This window comes from Triturus cristatus, chromosome 11 (assembly GCF_964204655.1).
Source record: "Triturus cristatus chromosome 11, aTriCri1.1, whole genome shotgun sequence".
Taxonomy (NCBI): Eukaryota; Metazoa; Chordata; class Amphibia; order Caudata; family Salamandridae; genus Triturus; species Triturus cristatus.
The window spans coordinates 1,143,080,435-1,143,105,753 of record NC_140594.1 but is presented as its reverse complement, the minus strand read 5'-3'; the positions used below and the strand labels follow the sequence as shown (position 1 = coordinate 1,143,105,753).

Genomic DNA, 25,319 nt, shown 5'->3' with positions numbered 1-25,319 from the left:
GTGTCCTCTAGGTTCCAGATGTTACAACGCCGAGTGCAGTGGCAATCTTGCACCGGTTCCAATCGTGCATTTGGTGTGGATACCAACATGAAAAGCTGTAGAAATTGTCTTGCAGTGGGTAAAGAACTGGGGATTGAAACCAAGGATAAAGCTGTGCAGAAGAGAAGAAATGGAAAGCAGCAGTACAAATAGTGGAAATGAGCATATGGGCAGCATCGGAAGCAAAGCAGCGAAGAGAAAGGGAGTAAATTCCATGAAATGCATAGGAGATTGATAAAAGCAGAACAAAAAGGGAAGAATTAAATTCAAAGCATGCCCCGAAAAACGTGTGAAGGTCCCACCTGTCATTTATGCTTCTAATTGGGTATCTTTACTTTCAAAGTATAGGGTTGATCCTTTGACGATCACTCTCTTGATTTACAGCAGAGACAGATAGTTGAGAAGTCTTTTCTCACATAGCTAGCACAAGCCTGCGCTTTTCCTTGCTGGCAGGGTGGAAATGACAGATTAGTCCTAGGAAGAAAAATCAAGCAATATTAGCAGAGGATGGTTTCGATCCATCGACCTCTGGGTTATGGGCCCAGCACGCTTCCGCTGCGCCACTCTGCTCCCTTGTGAAAGTGCTCTCTTTATGCAGAGGAGGAGCTTTCAGCGGAGTGGCAAGGGATTGGTGGGGCTCTCTCCTCATTTGCCTAAGCACATCGCAAGGTATGCTGGGTACAGAAAATCTTCATCTTCCCCACTCACAGTCAGTCATAACTGAAAGTGCAGACCCTCTTAGGAATTAGCCGTTTCAGGCCTTTACCAAGACAGCAGCTCTCTGTCCCTGTCCTTTCTCTGTGATCCTAGCACTAGCATACTCAGGATTTGGCTTTACCTGGGAGCCAGAGATCTACCCGGTGAGGGCTTGCCCGGTGTGAGGCTTTTGAGCGTTTGGGAGCGTTCGGGACGTGAGAGGACGCTGGACAGGAAACTATGCCAATTTGAAGTATCCAACCTTCCTGCTGCAGCGAGAGGCTCTTTCCGTGGAAATCTGCCACTTGGAGTCATCTCAACTTGCCCTCTGATAAAACATTTTTCTGAGTCGCAGTTACATCCGATGGTTACAAGGTGGCGCTGCATTCAGGTGAGAGCACAAGTATGCACAAAATCTTGGGGACTTTTGCCAGATTTATCGGTGGATCTTGCCTATTATTTTCAGAGGCTAGATATCGCCTAGAAATGCTTTTTAAAATAGGGATGCTGGGGTTATAATGTCTGGTCGGGGCTCAGCCCTTTCATTGCCTGCCCCCAGCAAAATATTTATTATCAGCACATGTGAGTGGTGAGTGCTTTATGGAAAATAGCATATATTGGGACAATGAATGTAGCAGATGAGGCGATCGAGATGTCTACCTACGTGTTTGTTTATTTTTTTATATAACGGCTGATTATTCTGTTTCTGATATTTCAGTTTTGTGACATGTTGCATTAAAATATATCCTGCTTGGAGAATATATAAATATTTGCACTGCGTTGGCCGGGAATCGAACCCGGGTCAACTGCTTGGAAGGCAGCTATGCTCACCACTATACCACCAACACCCTCTGATGTGTGTCCTCTAGGTTCCAGATGTTACAACGCCGAGTGCAGTGGCAATCTTGCACCGGTTCCAATCGTGCATTTGGTGTGGATACCAACATGAAAAGCTGTAGAAATTGTCTTGCAGAGGGTAAAGAACTGGGGATTGAAACCAAGGATAAAGCTGTGCAGAAGAGAAGAAATGGAAAGCAGCAGTACAAATAGTGGAAATGAGCATATGGGCAGCATCGGAAGCAAAGCAGCGAAGAGAAAGGGAGTAAATTCCATGAAATGCATAGGAGATTGATAAAAGCAGAACAAAAAGGGAAGAATGAAATTCAAAGCATGCCCCGAAAAACGTGTGAAGGTCCCACCTGTCATTTATGCTTCTAATTGGGTATCTTTACTTTCAAAGTATAGGGTTGATCCTTTGACGATCACTCTCTTGATTTACAGCAGAGACAGATAGTTGAGAAGTCTTTTCTCACATAGCTAGCACAAGCCTGCGCTTTTCCTTGCTGGCAGGGTGGAAATGACAGATTAGTCCTAGGAAGAAAAATCAAGCAATATTAGCAGAGGATGGTTTCGATCCATCGACCTCTGGGTTATGGGCCCAGCACGCTTCCGCTGCGCCACTCTGCTCCCTTGTGAAAGTGCTCTCTTTATGCAGAGGAGGAGCTTTCAGCGGAGTGGCAAGGGATTGGTGGGGCTCTCTCCTCATTTGCCTAAGCACATCGCAAGGTATGCTGGGTACAGAAAATCTTCATCTTCCCCACTCACAGTCAGTCATAACTGAAAGTGCAGACCCTCTTAGGAATTAGCCGTTTCAGGCCTTTACCAAGACAGCAGCTCTCTGTCCCTGTCCTTTCTCTGTGATCCTAGCACTAGCATACTCAGGATTTGGCTTTACCTGGGAGCCAGAGATCTACCCGGTGAGGGCTTGCCCGGTGTGAGGCTTTTGAGCGTTTGGGAGCGTTCGGGACGTGAGAGGACGCTGGACAGGAAACTATGCCAATTTGAAGTATCCAACCTTCCTGCTGCAGCGAGAGGCTCTTTCCGTGGAAATCTGCCACTTGGAGTCATCTCAACTTGCCCTCTGATAAAACATTTTTCTGAGTCGCAGTTACATCCGATGGTTACAAGGTGGCGCTGCATTCAGGTGAGAGCACAAGTATGCACAAAATCTTGGGGACTTTTGCCAGATTTATCGGTGGATCTTGCCTATTATTTTCAGAGGCTAGATATCGCCTAGAAATGCTTTTTAAAATAGGGATGCTGGGGTTATAATGTCTGGTCGGGGCTCAGCCCTTTCATTGCCTGCCCCCAGCAAAATATTTATTATCAGCACATGTGAGTGGTGAGTGCTTTATGGAAAATAGCATATATTGGGACAATGAATGTAGCAGATGAGGCGATCGAGATGTCTACCTACGTGTTTGTTTATTTTTTTATATAACGGCTGATTATTCTGTTTCTGATATTTCAGTTTTGTGACATGTTGCATTAAAATATATCCTGCTTGGAGAATATATAAATATTTGCACTGCGTTGGCCGGGAATCGAACCCGGGTCAACTGCTTGGAAGGCAGCTATGCTCACCACTATACCACCAACACCCTCTGATGTGTGTCCTCTAGGTTCCAGATGTTACAACGCCGAGTGCAGTGGCAATCTTGCACCGGTTCCAATCGTGCATTTGGTGTGGATACCAACATGAAAAGCTGTAGAAATTGTCTTGCAGAGGGTAAAGAACTGGGGATTGAAACCAAGGATAAAGCTGTGCAGAAGAGAAGAAATGGAAAGCAGCAGTACAAATAGTGGAAATGAGCATATGGGCAGCATCGGAAGCAAAGCAGCGAAGAGAAAGGGAGTAAATTCCATGAAATGCATAGGAGATTGATAAAAGCAGAACAAAAAGGGAAGAATGAAATTCAAAGCATGCCCCGAAAAACGTGTGAAGGTCCCACCTGTCATTTATGCTTCTAATTGGGTATCTTTACTTTCAAAGTATAGGGTTGATCCTTTGACGATCACTCTCTTGATTTACAGCAGAGACAGATAGTTGAGAAGTCTTTTCTCACATAGCTAGCACAAGCCTGCGCTTTTCCTTGCTGGCAGGGTGGAAATGACAGATTAGTCCTAGGAAGAAAAATCAAGCAATATTAGCAGAGGATGGTTTCGATCCATCGACCTCTGGGTTATGGGCCCAGCACGCTTCCGCTGCGCCACTCTGCTCCCTTGTGAAAGTGCTCTCTTTATGCAGAGGAGGAGCTTTCAGCGGAGTGGCAAGGGATTGGTGGGGCTCTCTCCTCATTTGCCTAAGCACATCGCAAGGTATGCTGGGTACAGAAAATCTTCATCTTCCCCACTCACAGTCAGTCATAACTGAAAGTGCAGACCCTCTTAGGAATTAGCCGTTTCAGGCCTTTACCAAGACAGCAGCTCTCTGTCCCTGTCCTTTCTCTGTGATCCTAGCACTAGCATACTCAGGATTTGGCTTTACCTGGGAGCCAGAGATCTACCCGGTGAGGGCTTGCCCGGTGTGAGGCTTTTGAGCGTTTGGGAGCGTTCGGGACGTGAGAGGACGCTGGACAGGAAACTATGCCAATTTGAAGTATCCAACCTTCCTGCTGCAGTGAGAGGCTCTTTCCGTGGAAATCTGCCACTTGGAGTCCTCTCAACTTGCCCTCTGATAAAACATTTTTCTGAGCCGCAGTTACATCCGATGGTTACAAGGTGGCGCTGCATTCAGGTGAGAACACAAGTATGCACAAAATCTTGGGGACTTTTGCCAGATTTATCGGTGGATCTTGCCTATTATTTTCAGAGGCTAGATATCGCCTAGAAATGCTTTTTAACATAGGGATGCTGGGGTTATAATTTCTGGTCGGGGCGCAGCCCTTTCATTGCCTGCCCCCAGCAAAATATTTATTATCAGCACATGTGAGTGGTGAGTGCTTTATGGAAAATAGCATATATTGGGACAATGAATGTAGCAGATGAGGCGATCGAGATGTCTACCTACGTGTTTGATTATTTTTTTATATAACGGCTGATTATTCTGTTTCTGATATTTCAGTTTTGTGACATGTTGCATTAAAATATATCCTGCTTGGAGAATATATAAATATTTGCACTGCGTTGGCCGGGAATCGAACCCGGGTCAACTGCTTGGAAGGCAGCTATGCTCACCACTATACCACCGACGCCCTCTGATGTGTGTCCTCTAGGTTCCAGATGTTACAACGCCGAGTGCAGTGGCAATCTTGCACCGGTTCCAATCGTGCATTTGGTGTGGATACCAACATGAAAAGCTGTAGAAATTGTCTTGCAGTGGGTAAAGAACTGGGGATTGAAACCAAGGATAAAGCTGTGCAGAAGAGAAGAAATGGAAAGCAGCAGTACAAATAGTGGAAATGAGCATATGGGCAGCATCGGAAGCAAAGCAGCGAAGAGAAAGGGAGTAAATTCCATGAAATGCATAGGAGATTGATAAAAGCAGAACAAAAAGGGAAGAATTAAATTCAAAGCATGCCCCGAAAAACGTGTGAAGGTCCCACCTGTCATTTATGCTTCTAATTGGGTATCTTTACTTTCAAAGTATAGTTTTGATCCTTTGACGATCACTCTCTTGATTTACAGCAGAGACAGATAGTTGAGAAGTCTTTTCTCACATAGCTAGCACAAGCCTGCGCTTTTCCTTGCTGGCAGGGTGGAAATGACAGATTAGTCCTAGGAAGAAAAATCAAGCAATATTAGCAGAGGATGGTTTCGATCCATCGACCTCTGGGTTATGGGCCCAGCACGCTTCCGCTGCGCCACTCTGCTCCCTTGTGAAAGTGCTCTCTTTATGCAGAGGAGGAGCTTTCAGCGGAGTGGCAAGGGATTGGTGGGGCTCTCTCCTCATTTGCCTAAGCACATCGCAAGGTATGCTGGGTACAGAAAATCTTCATCTTCCCCACTCACAGTCAGTCATAACTGAAAGTGCAGACCCTCTTAGGAATTAGCCGTTTCAGGCCTTTACCAAGACAGCAGCTCTCTGTCCCTGTCCTTTCTCTGTGATCCTAGCACTAGCATACTCAGGATTTGGCTTTACCTGGGAGCCAGAGATCTACCCGGTGAGGGCGAGGCTGTTGAGCGTTTGGGAGCGTTCGGGACGTGAGAGGACGCTGGACAGGAAACTATGCCAATTTGAAGTATCCAACCTTCCTGCTGCAGCGAGAGGCTCTTTCCGTGGAAATCTGCCACTTGGAGTCATCTCAACTTGCCCTCTGATAAAACATTTTTCTGAGCCGCAGTTACATCCGATGGTTACAAGGTGGCGCTGCATTCAGGTGAGAACACAAGTATGCACAAAATCTTGGGGACTTTTGCCAGATTTATCGGTGGATCTTGCCTATTATTTTCAGAGGCTAGATATCGCCTAGAAATGCTTTTTAACATAGGGATGCTGGGGTTATAATTTCTGGTCGGGGCGCAGCCCTTTCATTGCCTGCCCCCAGCAAAATATTTATTATCAGCACATGTGAGTGGTGAGTGCTTTATGGAAAATAGCATATATTGGGACAATGAATGTAGCAGATGAGGCGATCGAGATGTCTACCTACGTGTTTGTTTATTTTTTTATATAACGGCTGATTATTCTGTTTCTGATATTTCAGTTTTGTGACATGTTGCATTAAAATATATCCTGCTTGGAGAATATATAAATATTTGCACTGCGTTGGCCGGGAATCGAACCCGGGTCAACTGCTTGGAAGGCAGCTATGCTCACCACTATACCACCAACACCCTCTGATGTGTGTCCTCTAGGTTCCAGATGTTACAACGCCGAGTGCAGTGGCAATCTTGCACCGGTTCCAATCGTGCATTTGGTGTGGATACCAACATGAAAAGCTGTAGAAATTGTCTTGCAGAGGGTAAAGAACTGGGGATTGAAACCAAGGATAAAGCTGTGCAGAAGAGAAGAAATGGAAAGCAGCAGTACAAATAGTGGAAATGAGCATATGGGCAGCATCGGAAGCAAAGCAGCGAAGAGAAAGGGAGTAAATTCCATGAAATGCATAGGAGATTGATAAAAGCAGAACAAAAAGGGAAGAATGAAATTCAAAGCATGCCCCGAAAAACGTGTGAAGGTCCCACCTGTCATTTATGCTTCTAATTGGGTATCTTTACTTTCAAAGTATAGGGTTGATCCTTTGACGATCACTCTCTTGATTTACAGCAGAGACAGATAGTTGAGAAGTCTTTTCTCACATAGCTAGCACAAGCCTGCGCTTTTCCTTGCTGGCAGGGTGGAAATGACAGATTAGTCCTAGGAAGAAAAATCAAGCAATATTAGCAGAGGATGGTTTCGATCCATCGACCTCTGGGTTATGGGCCCAGCACGCTTCCGCTGCGCCACTCTGCTCCCTTGTGAAAGTGCTCTCTTTATGCAGAGGAGGAGCTTTCAGCGGAGTGGCAAGGGATTGGTGGGGCTCTCTCCTCATTTGCCTAAGCACATCGCAAGGTATGCTGGGTACAGAAAATCTTCATCTTCCCCACTCACAGTCAGTCATAACTGAAAGTGCAGACCCTCTTAGGAATTAGCCGTTTCAGGCCTTTACCAAGACAGCAGCTCTCTGTCCCTGTCCTTTCTCTGTGATCCTAGCACTAGCATACTCAGGATTTGGCTTTACCTGGGAGCCAGAGATCTACCCGGTGAGGGCTTGCCCGGTGTGAGGCTTTTGAGCGTTTGGGAGCGTTCGGGACGTGAGAGGACGCTGGACAGGAAACTATGCCAATTTGAAGTATCCAACCTTCCTGCTGCAGCGAGAGGCTCTTTCCGTGGAAATCTGCCACTTGGAGTCATCTCAACTTGCCCTCTGATAAAACATTTTTCTGAGTCGCAGTTACATCCGATGGTTACAAGGTGGCGCTGCATTCAGGTGAGAGCACAAGTATGCACAAAATCTTGGGGACTTTTGCCAGATTTATCGGTGGATCTTGCCTATTATTTTCAGAGGCTAGATATCGCCTAGAAATGCTTTTTAAAATAGGGATGCTGGGGTTATAATGTCTGGTCGGGGCTCAGCCCTTTCATTGCCTGCCCCCAGCAAAATATTTATTATCAGCACATGTGAGTGGTGAGTGCTTTATGGAAAATAGCATATATTGGGACAATGAATGTAGCAGATGAGGCGATCGAGATGTCTACCTACGTGTTTGTTTATTTTTTTATATAACGGCTGATTATTCTGTTTCTGATATTTCAGTTTTGTGACATGTTGCATTAAAATATATCCTGCTTGGAGAATATATAAATATTTGCACTGCGTTGGCCGGGAATCGAACCCGGGTCAACTGCTTGGAAGGCAGCTATGCTCACCACTATACCACCAACACCCTCTGATGTGTGTCCTCTAGGTTCCAGATGTTACAACGCCGAGTGCAGTGGCAATCTTGCACCGGTTCCAATCGTGCATTTGGTGTGGATACCAACATGAAAAGCTGTAGAAATTGTCTTGCAGAGGGTAAAGAACTGGGGATTGAAACCAAGGATAAAGCTGTGCAGAAGAGAAGAAATGGAAAGCAGCAGTACAAATAGTGGAAATGAGCATATGGGCAGCATCGGAAGCAAAGCAGCGAAGAGAAAGGGAGTAAATTCCATGAAATGCATAGGAGATTGATAAAAGCAGAACAAAAAGGGAAGAATGAAATTCAAAGCATGCCCCGAAAAACGTGTGAAGGTCCCACCTGTCATTTATGCTTCTAATTGGGTATCTTTACTTTCAAAGTATAGGGTTGATCCTTTGACGATCACTCTCTTGATTTACAGCAGAGACAGATAGTTGAGAAGTCTTTTCTCACATAGCTAGCACAAGCCTGCGCTTTTCCTTGCTGGCAGGGTGGAAATGACAGATTAGTCCTAGGAAGAAAAATCAAGCAATATTAGCAGAGGATGGTTTCGATCCATCGACCTCTGGGTTATGGGCCCAGCACGCTTCCGCTGCGCCACTCTGCTCCCTTGTGAAAGTGCTCTCTTTATGCAGAGGAGGAGCTTTCAGCGGAGTGGCAAGGGATTGGTGGGGCTCTCTCCTCATTTGCCTAAGCACATCGCAAGGTATGCTGGGTACAGAAAATCTTCATCTTCCCCACTCACAGTCAGTCATAACTGAAAGTGCAGACCCTCTTAGGAATTAGCCGTTTCAGGCCTTTACCAAGACAGCAGCTCTCTGTCCCTGTCCTTTCTCTGTGATCCTAGCACTAGCATACTCAGGATTTGGCTTTACCTGGGAGCCAGAGATCTACCCGGTGAGGGCTTGCCCGGTGTGAGGCTTTTGAGCGTTTGGGAGCGTTCGGGACGTGAGAGGACGCTGGACAGGAAACTATGCCAATTTGAAGTATCCAACCTTCCTGCTGCAGTGAGAGGCTCTTTCCGTGGAAATCTGCCACTTGGAGTCCTCTCAACTTGCCCTCTGATAAAACATTTTTCTGAGCCGCAGTTACATCCGATGGTTACAAGGTGGCGCTGCATTCAGGTGAGAACACAAGTATGCACAAAATCTTGGGGACTTTTGCCAGATTTATCGGTGGATCTTGCCTATTATTTTCAGAGGCTAGATATCGCCTAGAAATGCTTTTTAACATAGGGATGCTGGGGTTATAATTTCTGGTCGGGGCGCAGCCCTTTCATTGCCTGCCCCCAGCAAAATATTTATTATCAGCACATGTGAGTGGTGAGTGCTTTATGGAAAATAGCATATATTGGGACAATGAATGTAGCAGATGAGGCGATCGAGATGTCTACCTACGTGTTTGATTATTTTTTTATATAACGGCTGATTATTCTGTTTCTGATATTTCAGTTTTGTGACATGTTGCATTAAAATATATCCTGCTTGGAGAATATATAAATATTTGCACTGCGTTGGCCGGGAATCGAACCCGGGTCAACTGCTTGGAAGGCAGCTATGCTCACCACTATACCACCGACGCCCTCTGATGTGTGTCCTCTAGGTTCCAGATGTTACAACGCCGAGTGCAGTGGCAATCTTGCACCGGTTCCAATCGTGCATTTGGTGTGGATACCAACATGAAAAGCTGTAGAAATTGTCTTGCAGTGGGTAAAGAACTGGGGATTGAAACCAAGGATAAAGCTGTGCAGAAGAGAAGAAATGGAAAGCAGCAGTACAAATAGTGGAAATGAGCATATGGGCAGCATCGGAAGCAAAGCAGCGAAGAGAAAGGGAGTAAATTCCATGAAATGCATAGGAGATTGATAAAAGCAGAACAAAAAGGGAAGAATTAAATTCAAAGCATGCCCCGAAAAACGTGTGAAGGTCCCACCTGTCATTTATGCTTCTAATTGGGTATCTTTACTTTCAAAGTATAGTTTTGATCCTTTGACGATCACTCTCTTGATTTACAGCAGAGACAGATAGTTGAGAAGTCTTTTCTCACATAGCTAGCACAAGCCTGCGCTTTTCCTTGCTGGCAGGGTGGAAATGACAGATTAGTCCTAGGAAGAAAAATCAAGCAATATTAGCAGAGGATGGTTTCGATCCATCGACCTCTGGGTTATGGGCCCAGCACGCTTCCGCTGCGCCACTCTGCTCCCTTGTGAAAGTGCTCTCTTTATGCAGAGGAGGAGCTTTCAGCGGAGTGGCAAGGGATTGGTGGGGCTCTCTCCTCATTTGCCTAAGCACATCGCAAGGTATGCTGGGTACAGAAAATCTTCATCTTCCCCACTCACAGTCAGTCATAACTGAAAGTGCAGACCCTCTTAGGAATTAGCCGTTTCAGGCCTTTACCAAGACAGCAGCTCTCTGTCCCTGTCCTTTCTCTGTGATCCTAGCACTAGCATACTCAGGATTTGGCTTTACCTGGGAGCCAGAGATCTACCCGGTGAGGGCGAGGCTGTTGAGCGTTTGGGAGCGTTCGGGACGTGAGAGGACGCTGGACAGGAAACTATGCCAATTTGAAGTATCCAACCTTCCTGCTGCAGCGAGAGGCTCTTTCCGTGGAAATCTGCCACTTGGAGTCATCTCAACTTGCCCTCTGATAAAACATTTTTCTGAGCCGCAGTTACATCCGATGGTTACAAGGTGGCGCTGCATTCAGGTGAGAACACAAGTATGCACAAAATCTTGGGGACTTTTGCCAGATTTATCGGTGGATCTTGCCTATTATTTTCAGAGGCTAGATATCGCCTAGAAATGCTTTTTAACATAGGGATGCTGGGGTTATAATTTCTGGTCGGGGCGCAGCCCTTTCATTGCCTGCCCCCAGCAAAATATTTATTATCAGCACATGTGAGTGGTGAGTGCTTTATGGAAAATAGCATATATTGGGACAATGAATGTAGCAGATGAGGCGATCGAGATGTCTACCTACGTGTTTGATTATTTTTTTATATAACGGCTGATTATTCTGTTTCTGATATTTCAGTTTTGTGACATGTTGAATTAAAATATATCCTGCTTGGAGAATATATAAATATTTGCACTGCGTTGGCCAGGAATCGAACCCGGGTCAACTGCTTGGAAGGCAGCTATGCTCACCACTATACCACCGACGCCCTCTGATGTGTGTCCTCTAGGTTCCAGATGTTACAACGCCGAGTGCAGTGGCAATCTTGCACCGGTTCCAATCGTGCATTTGGTGTGGATACCAACATGAAAAGCTGTAGAAATTGTCTTGCAGTGGGTAAAGAACTGGGGATTGAAACCAAGGATAAAGCTGTGCAGAAGAGAAGAAATGGAAAGCAGCAGTACAAATAGTGGAAATGAGCATATGGGCAGCATCGGAAGCAAAGCAGCGAAGAGAAAGGGAGTAAATTCCATGAAATGCATAGGAGATTGATAAAAGCAGAACAAAAAGGGAAGAATTAAATTCAAAGCATGCCCCGAAAAACGTGTGAAGGTCCCACCTGTCATTTATGCTTCTAATTGGGTATCTTTACTTTCAAAGTATAGTTTTGATCCTTTGACGATCACTCTCTTGATTTACAGCAGAGACAGATAGTTGAGAAGTCTTTTCTCACATAGCTAGCACAAGCCTGCGCTTTTCCTTGCTGGCAGGGTGGAAATGACAGATTAGTCCTAGGAAGAAAAATCAAGCAATATTAGCAGAGGATGGTTTCGATCCATCGACCTCTGGGTTATGGGCCCAGCACGCTTCCGCTGCGCCACTCTGCTCCCTTGTGAAAGTGCTCTCTTTATGCAGAGGAGGAGCTTTCAGCGGAGTGGCAAGGGATTGGTGGGGCTCTCTCCTCATTTGCCTAAGCACATCGCAAGGTATGCTGGGTACAGAAAATCTTCATCTTCCCCACTCACAGTCAGTCATAACTGAAAGTGCAGACCCTCTTAGGAATTAGCCGTTTCAGGCCTTTACCAAGACAGCAGCTCTCTGTCCCTGTCCTTTCTCTGTGATCCTAGCACTAGCATACTCAGGATTTGGCTTTACCTGGGAGCCAGAGATCTACCCGGTGAGGGCGAGGCTTTTGAGCGTTTGGGAGCGTTCGGGACGTGAGAGGACGCTGGACAGGAAACTATGCCAATTTGAAGTATCCAACCTTCCTGCTGCAGCGAGAGGCTCTTTCCGTGGAAATCTGCCACTTGGAGTCATCTCAACTTGCCCTCTGATAAAACATTTTTCTGAGTCGCAGTTACATCCGATGGTTACAAGGTGGCGCTGCATTCAGGTGAGAGCACAAGTATGCACAAAATCTTGGTGTGGATACCAACATGAAAAGCTGTAGAAATTGTCTTGCAGAGGGTAAAGAACTGGGGATTGAAACCAAGGATAAAGCTGTGCAGAAGAGAAGAAATGGAAAGCAGCAGTACAAATAGTGGAAATGAGCATATGGGCAGCATCGGAAGCAAAGCAGCGAAGAGAAAGGGAGTAAATTCCATGAAATGCATAGGAGATTGATAAAAGCAGAACAAAAAGGGAAGAATGAAATTCAAAGCATGCCCCGAAAAACGTGTGAAGGTCCCACCTGTCATTTATGCTTCTAATTGGGTATCTTTACTTTCAAAGTATAGGGTTGATCCTTTGACGATCACTCTCTTGATTTACAGCAGAGACAGATAGTTGAGAAGTCTTTTCTCACATAGCTAGCACAAGCCTGCGCTTTTCCTTGCTGGCAGGGTGGAAATGACAGATTAGTCCTAGGAAGAAAAATCAAGCAATATTAGCAGAGGATGGTTTCGATCCATCGACCTCTGGGTTATGGGCCCAGCACGCTTCCGCTGCGCCACTCTGCTCCCTTGTGAAAGTGCTCTCTTTATGCAGAGGAGGAGCTTTCAGCGGAGTGGCAAGGGATTGGTGGGGCTCTCTCCTCATTTGCCTAAGCACATCGCAAGGTATGCTGGGTACAGAAAATCTTCATCTTCCCCACTCACAGTCAGTCATAACTGAAAGTGCAGACCCTCTTAGGAATTAGCCGTTTCAGGCCTTTACCAAGACAGCAGCTCTCTGTCCCTGTCCTTTCTCTGTGATCCTAGCACTAGCATACTCAGGATTTGGCTTTACCTGGGAGCCAGAGATCTACCCGGTGAGGGCGAGGCTTTTGAGCGTTTGGGAGCGTTCGGGACGTGAGAGGACGCTGGACAGGAAACTATGCCAATTTGAAGTATCCAACCTTCCTGCTGCAGTGAGAGGCTCTTTCCGTGGAAATCTGCCACTTGGAGTCCTCTCAACTTGCCCTCTGATAAAACATTTTTCTGAGCCGCAGTTACATCCGATGGTTACAAGGTGGCGCTGCATTCAGGTGAGAACACAAGTATGCACAAAATCTTGGGGACTTTTGCCAGATTTATCGGTGGATCTTGCCTATTATTTTCAGAGGCTAGATATCGCCTAGAAATGCTTTTTAACATAGGGATGCTGGGGTTATAATTTCTGGTCGGGGCGCAGCCCTTTCATTGCCTGCCCCCAGCAAAATATTTATTATCAGCACATGTGAGTGGTGAGTGCTTTATGGAAAATAGCATATATTGGGACAATGAATGTAGCAGATGAGGCGATCGAGATGTCTACCTACGTGTTTGATTATTTTTTTATATAACGGCTGATTATTCTGTTTCTGATATTTCAGTTTTGTGACATGTTGCATTAAAATATATCCTGCTTGGAGAATATATAAATATTTGCACTGCGTTGGCCGGGAATCGAACCCGGGTCAACTGCTTGGAAGGCAGCTATGCTCACCACTATACCACCAACGCCCTCTGATGTGTGTCCTCTAGGTTCCAGATGTTACAACGCCGAGTGCAGTGGCAATCTTGCACCGGTTCCAATCGTGCATTTGGTGTGGATACCAACATGAAAAGCTGTAGAAATTGTCTTGCAGTGGGTAAAGAACTGGGGATTGAAACCAAGGATAAAGCTGTGCAGAAGAGAAGAAATGGAAAGCAGCAGTACAAATAGTGGAAATGAGCATATGGGCAGCATCGGAAGCAAAGCAGCGAAGAGAAAGGGAGTAAATTCCATGAAATGCATAGGAGATTGATAAAAGCAGAACAAAAAGGGAAGAATTAAATTCAAAGCATGCCCCGAAAAACGTGTGAAGGTCCCACCTGTCATTTATGCTTCTAATTGGGTATCTTTACTTTCAAAGTATAGTTTTGATCCTTTGACGATCACTCTCTTGATTTACAGCAGAGACAGATAGTTGAGAAGTCTTTTCTCACATAGCTAGCACAAGCCTGCGCTTTTCCTTGCTGGCAGGGTGGAAATGACAGATTAGTCCTAGGAAGAAAAATCAAGCAATATTAGCAGAGGATGGTTTCGATCCATCGACCTATGGGTTATGTGCCCAGCACGCTTCCGCTGCGCCACTCTGCTCCCTTGTGAAAGTGCTCTCTTTATGCAGAGGAGGAGCTTTCAGCGGAGTGGCAAGGGATTGGTGGGGCTCTCTCCTCATTTGCCTAAGCACATCGCAAGGTATGCTGGGTACAGAAAATCTTCATCTTCCCCACTCACAGTCAGTCATAACTGAAAGTGCAGACCCTCTTAGGAATTAGCCGTTTCAGGCCTTTACCAAGACAGCAGCTCTCTGTCCCTGTCCTTTCTCTGTGATCCTAGCACTAGCATACTCAGGATTTGGCTTTACCTGGGAGCCAGAGATCTACCCGGTGAGGGCGAGGCTTTTGAGCGTTTGGGAGCGTTCGGGACGTGAGAGGACGCTGGACAGGAAACTATGCCAATTTGAAGTATCCAACCTTCCTGCTGCAGCGAGAGGCTCTTTCCGTGGAAATCTGCCACTTGGAGTCATCTCAACTTGCCCTCTGATAAAACATTTTTCTGAGTCGCAGTTACATCCGATGGTTACAAGGTGGCGCTGCATTCAGGTGAGAGCACAAGTATGCACAAAATCTTGGTGTGGATACCAACATGAAAAGCTGTAGAAATTGTCTTGCAGAGGGTAAAGAACTGGGGATTGAAACCAAGGATAAAGCTGTGCAGAAGAGAAGAAATGGAAAGCAGCAGTACAAATAGTGGAAATGAGCATATGGGCAGCATCGGAAGCAAAGCAGCGAAGAGAAAGGGAGTAAATTCCATGAAATGCATAGGAGATTGATAAAAGCAGAACAAAAAGGGAAGAATGAAATTCAAAGCATGCCCCGAAAAACGTGTGAAGGTCCCACCTGTCATTTATGCTTCTAATTGGGTATCTTTACTTTCAAAGTATAGGGTTGATCCTTTGACGATCACTCTCTTGATTTACAGCAGAGACAGATAGTTGAGAAGTCTTTTCTCACATAGCTAGCACAAGCCTGCGCTTTTCCTTGCTGGCAGGGTGGAAATGACAGATTAGTCCTAGGAAGAAAAATCAAGCAATATTAGCAGAGGATGGTTTCGATCCATCGACCTCTGGGTTATGGGCCCAGCACGCTTCCGCTGCGCCACTCTGCTCCCTTGTGAAAGTGCTCTCTTTATGCAGAGGAGGAGCTTTCAGCGGAGTGGCAAGGGATTGGTGGGGCTCTCTCCTCATTTGCCTAAGCACATCGCAAGGTATGCTGGGTACAGAAAATCTTCATCTTCCCCACTCACAGTCAGTCATAACTGAAAGTGCAGACCCTCTTAGGAATTAGCCGTTTCAGGCCTTTACCAAGACAGCAGCTCTCTGTCCCTGTCCTTTCTCTGTGATCCTAGCACTAGCATACTCAGGATTTGGCTTTACCTGGGAGCCAGAGATCTACCCGGTGAGGGCTTGCCCGGTGTGAGGCTTTTGAGCGTTTGGGAGCGTTCGGGACGTGAGAGGACGCTGGACAGGAAACTATGCCAATTTGAAGTATCCAACCTTCCTGCTGCAGTGAGAGGCTCTTTCCGTGGAAATCTGCCACTTGGAGTCCTCTCAACTTGCCCTCTGATAAAACATTTTTCTGAGCCGCAGTTACATCCGATGGTTACAAGGTGGCGCTGCATTCAGGTGAGAACACAAGTATGCACAAAATCTTGGGGACTTTTGCCAGATTTATCGGTGGATCTTGCCTATTATTTTCAGAGGCTAGATATCGCCTAGAAATGCTTTTTAACATAGGGATGCTGGGGTTATAATTTCTGGTCGGGGCGCAGCCCTTTCATTGCCTGCCCCCAGCAAAATATTTATTATCAGCACATGTGAGTGGTGAGTGCTTTATGGAAAATAGCATATATTGGGACAATGAATGTAGCAGATGAGGCGATCGAGATGTCTACCTACGTGTTTGATTATTTTTTTATATAACGGCTGATTATTCTGTTTCTGATATTTCAGTTTTGTGACATGTTGCATTAAAATATATCCTGCTTGGAGAATATATAAATATTTGCACTGCGTTGGCCGGGAATCGAACCCGGGTCAACTGCTTGGAAGGCAGCTATGCTCACCACTATACCACCAACGCCCTCTGATGTGTGTCCTCTAGGTTCCAGATGTTACAACGCCGAGTGCAGTGGCAATCTTGCACCGGTTCCAATCGTGCATTTGGTGTGGATACCAACATGAAAAGCTGTAGAAATTGTCTTGCAGTGGGTAAAGAACTGGGGATTGAAACCAAGGATAAAGCTGTGCAGAAGAGAAGAAATGGAAAGCAGCAGTACAAATAGTGGAAATGAGCATATGGGCAGCATCGGAAGCAAAGCAGCGAAGAGAAAGGGAGTAAATTCCATGAAATGCATAGGAGATTGATAAAAGCAGAACAAAAAGGGAAGAATGAAATTCAAAGCATGCCCCGAAAAACGTGTGAAGGTCCCACCTGTCATTTATGCTTCTAATTGGGTATCTTTACTTTCAAAGTATAGGGTTGATCCTTTGACGATCACTCTCTTGATTTACAGCAGAGACAGATAGTTGAGAAGTCTTTTCTCACATAGCTAGCACAAGCCTGCGCTTTTCCTTGCTGGCAGGGTGGAAATGACAGATTAGTCCTAGGAAGAAAAATCAAGCAATATTAGCAGAGGATGGTTTCGATCCATCGACCTCTGGGTTATGGGCCCAGCACGCTTCCGCTGCGCCACTCTGCTCCCTTGTGAAAGTGCTCTCTTTATGCAGAGGAGGAGCTTTCAGCGGAGTGGCAAGGGATTGGTGGGGCTCTCTCCTCATTTGCCTAAGCACATCGCAAGGTATGCTGGGTACAGAAAATCTTCATCTTCCCCACTCACAGTCAGTCATAACTGAAAGTGCAGACCCTCTTAGGAATTAGCCGTTTCAGGCCTTTACCAAGACAGCAGCTCTCTGTCCCTGTCCTTTCTCTGTGATCCTAGCACTAGCATACTCAGGATTTGGCTTTACCTGGGAGCCAGAGATCTACCCGGTGAGGGCGAGGCTTTTGAGCGTTTGGGAGCGTTCGGGACGTGAGAGGACGCTGGACAGGAAACTATGCCAATTTGAAGTATCCAACCTTCCTGCTGCAGCGAGAGGCTCTTTCCGTGGAAATCTGCCACTTGGAGTCATCTCAACTTGCCCTCTGATAAAACATTTTTCTGAGTCGCAGTTACATCCGATGGTTACAAGGTGGCGCTGCATTCAGGTGAGAGCACAAGTATGCACAAAATCTTGGTGTGGATACCAACATGAAAAGCTGTAGAAATTGTCTTGCAGAGGGTAAAGAACTGGGGATTGAAACCAAGGATAAAGCTGTGCAGAAGAGAAGAAATGGAAAGCAGCAGTACAAATAGTGGAAATGAGCATATGGGCAGCATCGGAAGCAAAGCAGCGAAGAGAAAGGGAGTAAATTCCATGAAATGCATAGGAGATTGATAAAAGCAGAACAAAAAGGGAAGAATGAAATTCAAAGCATGCCCCGAAAAACGTGTGAAGGTCCCACCTGTCATTTATGCTTCTAATTGGGTATCTTTACTTTCAAAGTATAGGGTTGATCCTTTGACGATCACTCTCTTGATTTACAGCAGAGACAGATAGTTGAGAAGTCTTTTCTCACATAGCTAGCACAAGCCTGCGCTTTTCCTTGCTGGCAGGGTGGAAATGACAGATTAGTCCTAGGAAGAAAAATCAAGCAATATTAGCAGAGGATGGTTTCGATCCATCGACCTCTGGGTTATGGGCCCAGCACGCTTCCGCTGCGCCACTCTGCTCCCTTGTGAAAGTGCTCTCTTTATGCAGAGGAGGAGCTTTCAGCGGAGTGGCAAGGGATTGGTGGGGCTCTCTCCTCATTTGCCTAAGCACATCGCAAGGTATGCTGGGTACAGAAAATCTTCATCTTCCCCACTCACAGTCAGTCATAACTGAAAGTGCAGACCCTCTTAGGAATTAGCCGTTTCAGGCCTTTACCAAGACAGCAGCTCTCTGTCCCTGTCCTTTCTCTGTGATCCTAGCACTAGCATACTCAGGATTTGGCTTTACCTGGGAGCCAGAGATCTACCCGGTGAGGGCTTGCCCGGTGTGAGGCTTTTGAGCGTTTGGGAGCGTTCGGGACGTGAGAGGACGCTGGACAGGAAACTATGCCAATTTGAAGTATCCAACCTTCCTGCTGCAGTGAGAGGCTCTTTCCGTGGAAATCTGCCACTTGGAGTCCTCTCAACTTGCCCTCTGATAAAACATTTTTCTGAGCCGCAGTTACATCCGATGGTTACAAGGTGGCGCTGCATTCAGGTGAGAACACAAGTATGCACAAAATCTTGGGGACTTTTGCCAGATTTATCGGTGGATCTTGCCTATTATTTTCAGAGGCTAGATATCGCCTAGAAATGCTTTTTAACATAGGGATGCTGGGGTTATAATTTCTGGTCGGGGCGCAGCCCTTTCATTGCCTGCCCCCAGCAAAATATTTATTATCAGCACATGTGAGTGGTGAGTGCTTTATGGAAAATAGCATATATTGGGACAATGAATGTAGCAGATGAGGCGATCGAGATGTCTACCTACGTGTTTGATTATTTTTTTATATAACGGCTGATTATTCTGTTTCTGATATTTCAGTTTTGTGACATGTTGCATTAAAATATATCCTGCTTGGAGAATATATAAATATTTGCACTGCGTTGGCCGGGAATCGAACCCGGGTCAACTGCTTGGAAGGCAGCTATGCTCACCACTATACCACCAACGCCCTCTGATGTGTGTCCTCTAGGTTCCAGATGTTACAACGCCGAGTGCAGTGGCAATCTTGCACCGGTTCCAATCGTGCATTTGGTGTGGATACCAACATGAAAAGCTGTAGAAATTGTCTTGCAGTGGGTAAAGAACTGGGGATTGAAACCAAGGATAAAGCTGTGCAGAAGAGAAGAAATGGAAAGCAGCAGTACAAATAGTGGAAATGAGCATATGGGCAGCATCGGAAGCAAAGCAGCGAAGAGAAAGGGAGTAAATTCCATGAAATGCATAGGAGATTGATAAAAGCAGAACAAAAAGGGAAGAATTAAATTCAAAGCATGCCCCGAAAAACGTGTGAAGGTCCCACCTGTCATTTATGCTTCTAATTGGGTATCTTTACTTTCAAAGTATAGGGTTGATCCTTTGACGAAAACTCTCTTGATTTACAGCAGAGACAGATAGTTGAGAAGTCTTTTCTCACATAGCTAGCACAAGCCTGCGCTTTTCCTTGCTGGCAGGGTGGAAATGACAGATTAGTCCTAGGAAGAAAAATCAAGCAATATTAGCAGAGGATGGTTTCGATCCATCGACCTCTGGGTTATGGGCCCAGCACGCTTCCGCTGCGCCACTCTGCTCCCTTGTGAAAGTGCTCTCTTTATGCAGAGGAGGAGCTTTCAGCGGAGTGGCAAGGGATTGGTGGGGCTCTCTCCTCATTTGCCTAAGCACATCGCAAGGTATGCTGGGTACAGAAAATCTTCATCTTCCCCACTCACAGTCAGTCATAACTGAAAGTGCAGACCCTCTTAGGAATTAGCCGTTTCAGGCCTTTACCAAGACAGCAGCTCTCTGTCCCTGTCCTTTCTCTGTGATCCTAGCACTAGCATACTCAGGATTTGGCTTTACCTGGGAACCAGAGATCTACCCGTTGAGGGCTTGCCCGGTGTGAGGCTTTTGAGCGTTTGGGAGCGTTCGGGACGTGAGAGGACGCTGGACAGGAAACTATGCCAATTTGAAGTATCCAACCTTCCTGCTGCAGTGAGAGGCTCTTTCCGTGGAAATCTGCCACTTGGAGTCCTCTCAACTTGCCCTCTGATAAAACATTTTTCTGAGCCGCAGTTACATCCGATGGTTACAAGGTGGCGCTGCATTCAGGTGAGAACACAAGTATGCACAAAATCTTGGGGACTTTTGCCAGATTTATCGGTGGATCTTGCCTATTATTTTCAGAGGCTATATATCGCCTAGAAATGCTTTTTAACATAGGGATGCTGGGGTTATAATTTCTGGTCGGGGCGCAGCCCTTTCATTGCCTGCCCCCAGCAAAATATTTATTATCAGCACATGTGAGTGGTGAGTGCTTTATGGAAAATAGCATATATTGGGACAATGAATGTAGCAGATGAGGCGATCGAGATGTCTACCTACGTGTTTGATTATTTTTTTATATAACGGCTGATTATTCTGTTTCTGATATTTCAGTTTTGTGACATGTTGCATTAAAATATATCCTGCTTGGAGAATATATAAATATATGCACTGCGTTGGCCGGGAATCGAACCCGGGTCAACTGCTTGGAAGGCAGCTATGCTCACCACTATACCACCAACGCCCTCTGATGTGTGTCCTCTAGGTTCCAGATGTTACAACGCCGAGTGCAGTGGCAATCTTGCACCGGTTCCAATCGTGCATTTGGTGTGGATACCAACATGAAAAGCTGTAGAAATTGTCTTGCAGTGGGTAAAGAACTGGGGATTGAAACCAAGGATAAAGCTGTGCAGAAGAGAAGAAATGGAAAGCAGCAGTACAAATAGTGGAAATGAGCATATGGGCAGCATCGGAAGCAAAGCAGCGAAGAGAAAGGGAGTAAATTCCATGAAATGCATAGGAGATTGATAAAAGCAGAACAAAAAGGGAAGAATGAAATTCAAAGCATGCCCCGAAAAACGTGTGAAGGTCCCACCTGTCATTTATGCTTCTAATTGGGTATCTTTACTTTCAAAGTATAGGGTTGATCCTTTGACGATCACTCTCTTGATTTACAGCAGAGACAGATAGTTGAGAAGTCTTTTCTCACATAGCTAGCACAAGCCTGCGCTTTTCCTTGCTGGCAGGGTGGAAATGACAGATTAGTCCTAGGAAGAAAAATCAAGCAATATTAGCAGAGGATGGTTTCGATCCATCGACCTCTGGGTTATGGGCCCAGCACGCTTCCGCTGCGCCACTCTGCTCCCTTGTGAAAGTGCTCTCTTTATGCAGAGGAGGAGCTTTCAGCGGAGTGGCAAGGGATTGGTGGGGCTCTCTCCTCATTTGCCTAAGCACATCGCAAGGTATGCTGGGTACAGAAAATCTTCATCTTCCCCACTCACAGTCAGTCATAACTGAAAGTGCAGACCCTCTTAGGAATTAGCCGTTTCAGGCCTTTACCAAGACAGCAGCTCTCTGTCCCTGTCCTTTCTCTGTGATCCTAGCACTAGCATACTCAGGATTTGGCTTTACCTGGGAGCCAGAGATCTACCCGGTGAGGGCGAGGCTTTTGAGCGTTTGGGAGCGTTCGGGACGTGAGAGGACGCTGGACAGGAAACTATGCCAATTTGAAGTATCCAACCTTCCTGCTGCAGCGAGAGGCTCTTTCCGTGGAAATCTGCCACTTGGAGTCATCTCAACTTGCCCTCTGATAAAACATTTTTCTGAGTCGCAGTTACATCCGATGGTTACAAGGTGGCGCTGCATTCAGGTGAGAGCACAAGTATGCACAAAATCTTGGTGTGGATACCAACATGAAAAGCTGTAGAAATTGTCTTGCAGAGGGTAAAGAACTGGGGATTGAAACCAAGGATAAAGCTGTGCAGAAGAGAAGAAATGGAAAGCAGCAGTACAAATAGTGGAAATGAGCATATGGGCAGCATCGGAAGCAAAGCAGCGAAGAGAAAGGGAGTAAATTCCATGAAATGCATAGGAGATTGATAAAAGCAGAACAAAAAGGGAAGAATGAAATTCAAAGCATGCCCCGAAAAACGTGTGAAGGTCCCACCTGTCATTTATGCTTCTAATTGGGTATCTTTACTTTCAAAGTATAGGGTTGATCCTTTGACGATCACTCTCTTGATTTACAGCAGAGACAGATAGTTGAGAAGTCTTTTCTCACATAGCTAGCACAAGCCTGCGCTTTTCCTTGCTGGCAGGGTGGAAATGACAGATTAGTCCTAGGAAGAAAAATCAAGCAATATTAGCAGAGGATGGTTTCGATCCATCGACCTCTGGGTTATGGGCCCAGCACGCTTCCGCTGCGCCACTCTGCTCCCTTGTGAAAGTGCTCTCTTTATGCAGAGGAGGAGCTTTCAGCGGAGTGGCAAGGGATTGGTGGGGCTCTCTCCTCATTTGCCTAAGCACATCGCAAGGTATGCTGGGTACAGAAAATCTTCATCTTCCCCACTCACAGTCAGTCATAACTGAAAGTGCAGACCCTCTTAGGAATTAGCCGTTTCAGGCCTTTACCAAGACAGCAGCTCTCTGTCCCTGTCCTTTCTCTGTGATCCTAGCACTAGCATACTCAGGATTTGGCTTTACCTGGGAGCCAGAGATCTACCCGGTGAGGGCTTGCCCGGTGTGAGGCTTTTGAGCGTTTGGGAGCGTTCGGGACGTGAGAGGACGCTGGACAGGAAACTATGCCAATTTGAAGTATCCAACCTTCCTGCTGCAGTGAGAGGCTCTTTCCGTGGAAATCTGCCACTTGGAGTCCTCTCAACTTGCCCTCTGATAAAACATTTTTCTGAGCCGCAGTTACATCCGATGGTTACAAGGTGGCGCTGCATTCAGGTGAGAACACAAGTATGCACAAAATCTTGGGGACTTTTGCCAGATTTATCGGTGGATCTTGCCTATTATTTTCAGAGGCTAGATATCGCCTAGAAATGCTTTTTAACATAGGGATGCTGGGGTTATAATTTCTGGTCGGGGCGCAGCCCTTTCATTGCCTGCCCCCAGCAAAATATTTATTATCAGCACATGTGAGTGGTGAGTGCTTTATGGAAAATAGCATATATTGGGACAATGAATGTAGCAGATGAGGCGATCGAGATGTCTACCTACGTGTTTGATTATTTTTTTATATAACGGCTGATTATTCTGTTTCTGATATTTCAGTTTTGTGACATGTTGCATTAAAATATATCCTGCTTGGAGAATATATAAATATTTGCACTGCGTTGGCCGGGAATCGAACCCGGGTCAACTGCTTGGAAGGCAGCTATGCTCACCACTATACCACCAACGCCCTCTGATGTGTGTCCTCTAGGTTCCAGATGTTACAACGCCGAGTGCAGTGGCAATCTTGCACCGGTTCCAATCGTGCATTTGGTGTGGATACCAACATGAAAAGCTGTAGAAATTGTCTTGCAGTGGGTAAAGAACTGGGGATTGAAACCAAGGATAAAGCTGTGCAGAAGAGAAGAAATGGAAAGCAGCAGTACAAATAGTGGAAATGAGCATATGGGCAGCATCGGAAGCAAAGCAGCGAAGAGAAAGGGAGTAAATTCCATGAAATGCATAGGAGATTGATAAAAGCAGAACAAAAAGGGAAGAATTAAATTCAAAGCATGCCCCGAAAAACGTGTGAAGGTCCCACCTGTCATTTATGCTTCTAATTGGGTATCTTTACTTTCAAAGTATAGGGTTGATCCTTTGACGATCACTCTCTTGATTTACAGCAGAGACAGATAGTTGAGAAGTCTTTTCTCACATAGCTAGCACAAGCCTGCGCTTTTCCTTGCTGGCAGGGTGGAAATGACAGATTAGTCCTAGGAAGAAAAATCAAGCAATATTAGCAGAGGATGGTTTCGATCCATCGACCTCTGGGTTATGGGCCCAGCACGCTTCCGCTGCGCCACTCTGCTCCCTTGTGAAAGTGCTCTCTTTATGCAGAGGAGGAGCTTTCAGCGGAGTGGCAAGGGATTGGTGGGGCTCTCTCCTCATTTGCCTAAGCACATCGCAAGGTATGCTGGGTACAGAAAATCTTCATCTTCCCCACTCACAGTCAGTCATAACTGAAAGTGCAGACCCTCTTAGGAATTAGCCGTTTCAGGCCTTTACCAAGACAGCAGCTCTCTGTCCCTGTCCTTTCTCTGTGATCCTAGCACTAGCATACTCAGGATTTCACTTTACCTGGGAACCAGAGATCTACCCGTTGAGGGCTTGCCCGGTGTGAGGCTTTTGAGCGTTTGGGAGCGTTCGGGACGTGAGAGGACGCTGGACAGGAAACTATGCCAATTTGAAGTATCCAACCTTCCTGCTGCAGTGAGAGGCTCTTTCCGTGGAAATCTGCCACTTGGAGTCCTCTCAACTTGCCCTCTGATAAAACATTTTTCTGAGCCGCAGTTACATCCGATGGTTACAAGGTGGCGCTGCATTCAGGTGAGAACACAAGTATGCACAAAATCTTGGGGACTTTTGCCAGATTTATCGGTGGATCTTGCCTATTATTTTCAGAGGCTATATATCGCCTAGAAATGCTTTTTAACATAGGGATGCTGGGGTTATAATTTCTGGTCGGGGCGCAGCCCTTTCATTGCCTGCCCCCAGCAAAATATTTATTATCAGCACATGTGAGTGGTGAGTGCTTTATGGAAAATAGCATATATTGGGACAATGAATGTAGCAGATGAGGCGATCGAGATGTCTACCTACGTGTTTGATTATTTTTTTATATAACGGCTGATTATTCTGTTTCTGATATTTCAGTTTTGTGACATGTTGCATTAAAATATATCCTGCTTGGAGAATATATAAATATTTGCACTGCGTTGGCCGGGAATCGAACCCGGGTCAACTGCTTGGAAGGCAGCTATGCTCACCACTATACCACCAACGCCCTCTGATGTGTGTCCTCTAGGTTCCAGATGTTACAACGCCGAGTGCAGTGGCAATCTTGCACCGGTTCCAATCGTGCATTTGGTGTGGATACCAACATGAAAAGCTGTAGAAATTGTCTTGCAGTGGGTAAAGAACTGGGGATTGAAACCAAGGATAAAGCTGTGCAGAAGAGAAGAAATGGAAAGCAGCAGTACAAATAGTGGAAATGAGCATATGGGCAGCATCGGAAGCAAAGCAGCGAAGAGAAAGGGAGTAAATTCCATGAAATGCATAGGAGATTGATAAAAGCAGAACAAAAAGGGAAGAATGAAATTCAAAGCATGCCCCGAAAAACGTGTGAAGGTCCCACCTGTCATTTATGCTTCTA

General features: G+C 45.9%; 10 non-coding genes across 10 annotated transcripts; all 10 read right to left on the bottom strand.

Moving 5' to 3' along the window:
* Positions 1-1,511: 1,511 nt before the first annotated feature.
* Positions 1,512-1,583, bottom strand: TRNAG-UCC (transfer RNA glycine (anticodon UCC)). The gene has a single exon. It is a non-coding gene; the product is annotated as a tRNA-Gly (tRNA).
* Positions 1,584-3,104: 1,521 nt separating this feature from the next.
* Positions 3,105-3,176, bottom strand: TRNAG-UCC (transfer RNA glycine (anticodon UCC)). Its single transcript has one exon. It is a non-coding gene; the product is annotated as a tRNA-Gly (tRNA).
* A 3,103-nt stretch (positions 3,177-6,279) lies between these two features.
* Positions 6,280-6,351, bottom strand: TRNAG-UCC (transfer RNA glycine (anticodon UCC)). Its single transcript has one exon. It is a non-coding gene; the product is annotated as a tRNA-Gly (tRNA).
* A 1,521-nt stretch (positions 6,352-7,872) lies between these two features.
* On the bottom strand, positions 7,873-7,944 carry TRNAG-UCC (transfer RNA glycine (anticodon UCC)). Its single transcript has one exon. It is a non-coding gene; the product is annotated as a tRNA-Gly (tRNA).
* Positions 7,945-13,700: 5,756 nt separating this feature from the next.
* On the bottom strand, positions 13,701-13,772 carry TRNAG-UCC (transfer RNA glycine (anticodon UCC)). The gene has a single exon. It is a non-coding gene; the product is annotated as a tRNA-Gly (tRNA).
* Positions 13,773-16,364: 2,592 nt separating this feature from the next.
* TRNAG-UCC (transfer RNA glycine (anticodon UCC)) lies at positions 16,365-16,436 on the bottom strand. The gene has a single exon. It is a non-coding gene; the product is annotated as a tRNA-Gly (tRNA).
* Positions 16,437-19,028: 2,592 nt separating this feature from the next.
* Positions 19,029-19,100, bottom strand: TRNAG-UCC (transfer RNA glycine (anticodon UCC)). The gene has a single exon. It is a non-coding gene; the product is annotated as a tRNA-Gly (tRNA).
* A 1,521-nt stretch (positions 19,101-20,621) lies between these two features.
* Positions 20,622-20,693, bottom strand: TRNAG-UCC (transfer RNA glycine (anticodon UCC)). Its single transcript has one exon. It is a non-coding gene; the product is annotated as a tRNA-Gly (tRNA).
* Positions 20,694-23,285: 2,592 nt separating this feature from the next.
* On the bottom strand, positions 23,286-23,357 carry TRNAG-UCC (transfer RNA glycine (anticodon UCC)). Its single transcript has one exon. It is a non-coding gene; the product is annotated as a tRNA-Gly (tRNA).
* Positions 23,358-24,878: 1,521 nt separating this feature from the next.
* On the bottom strand, positions 24,879-24,950 carry TRNAG-UCC (transfer RNA glycine (anticodon UCC)). Its single transcript has one exon. It is a non-coding gene; the product is annotated as a tRNA-Gly (tRNA).
* Positions 24,951-25,319: the final 369 nt, after the last annotated feature.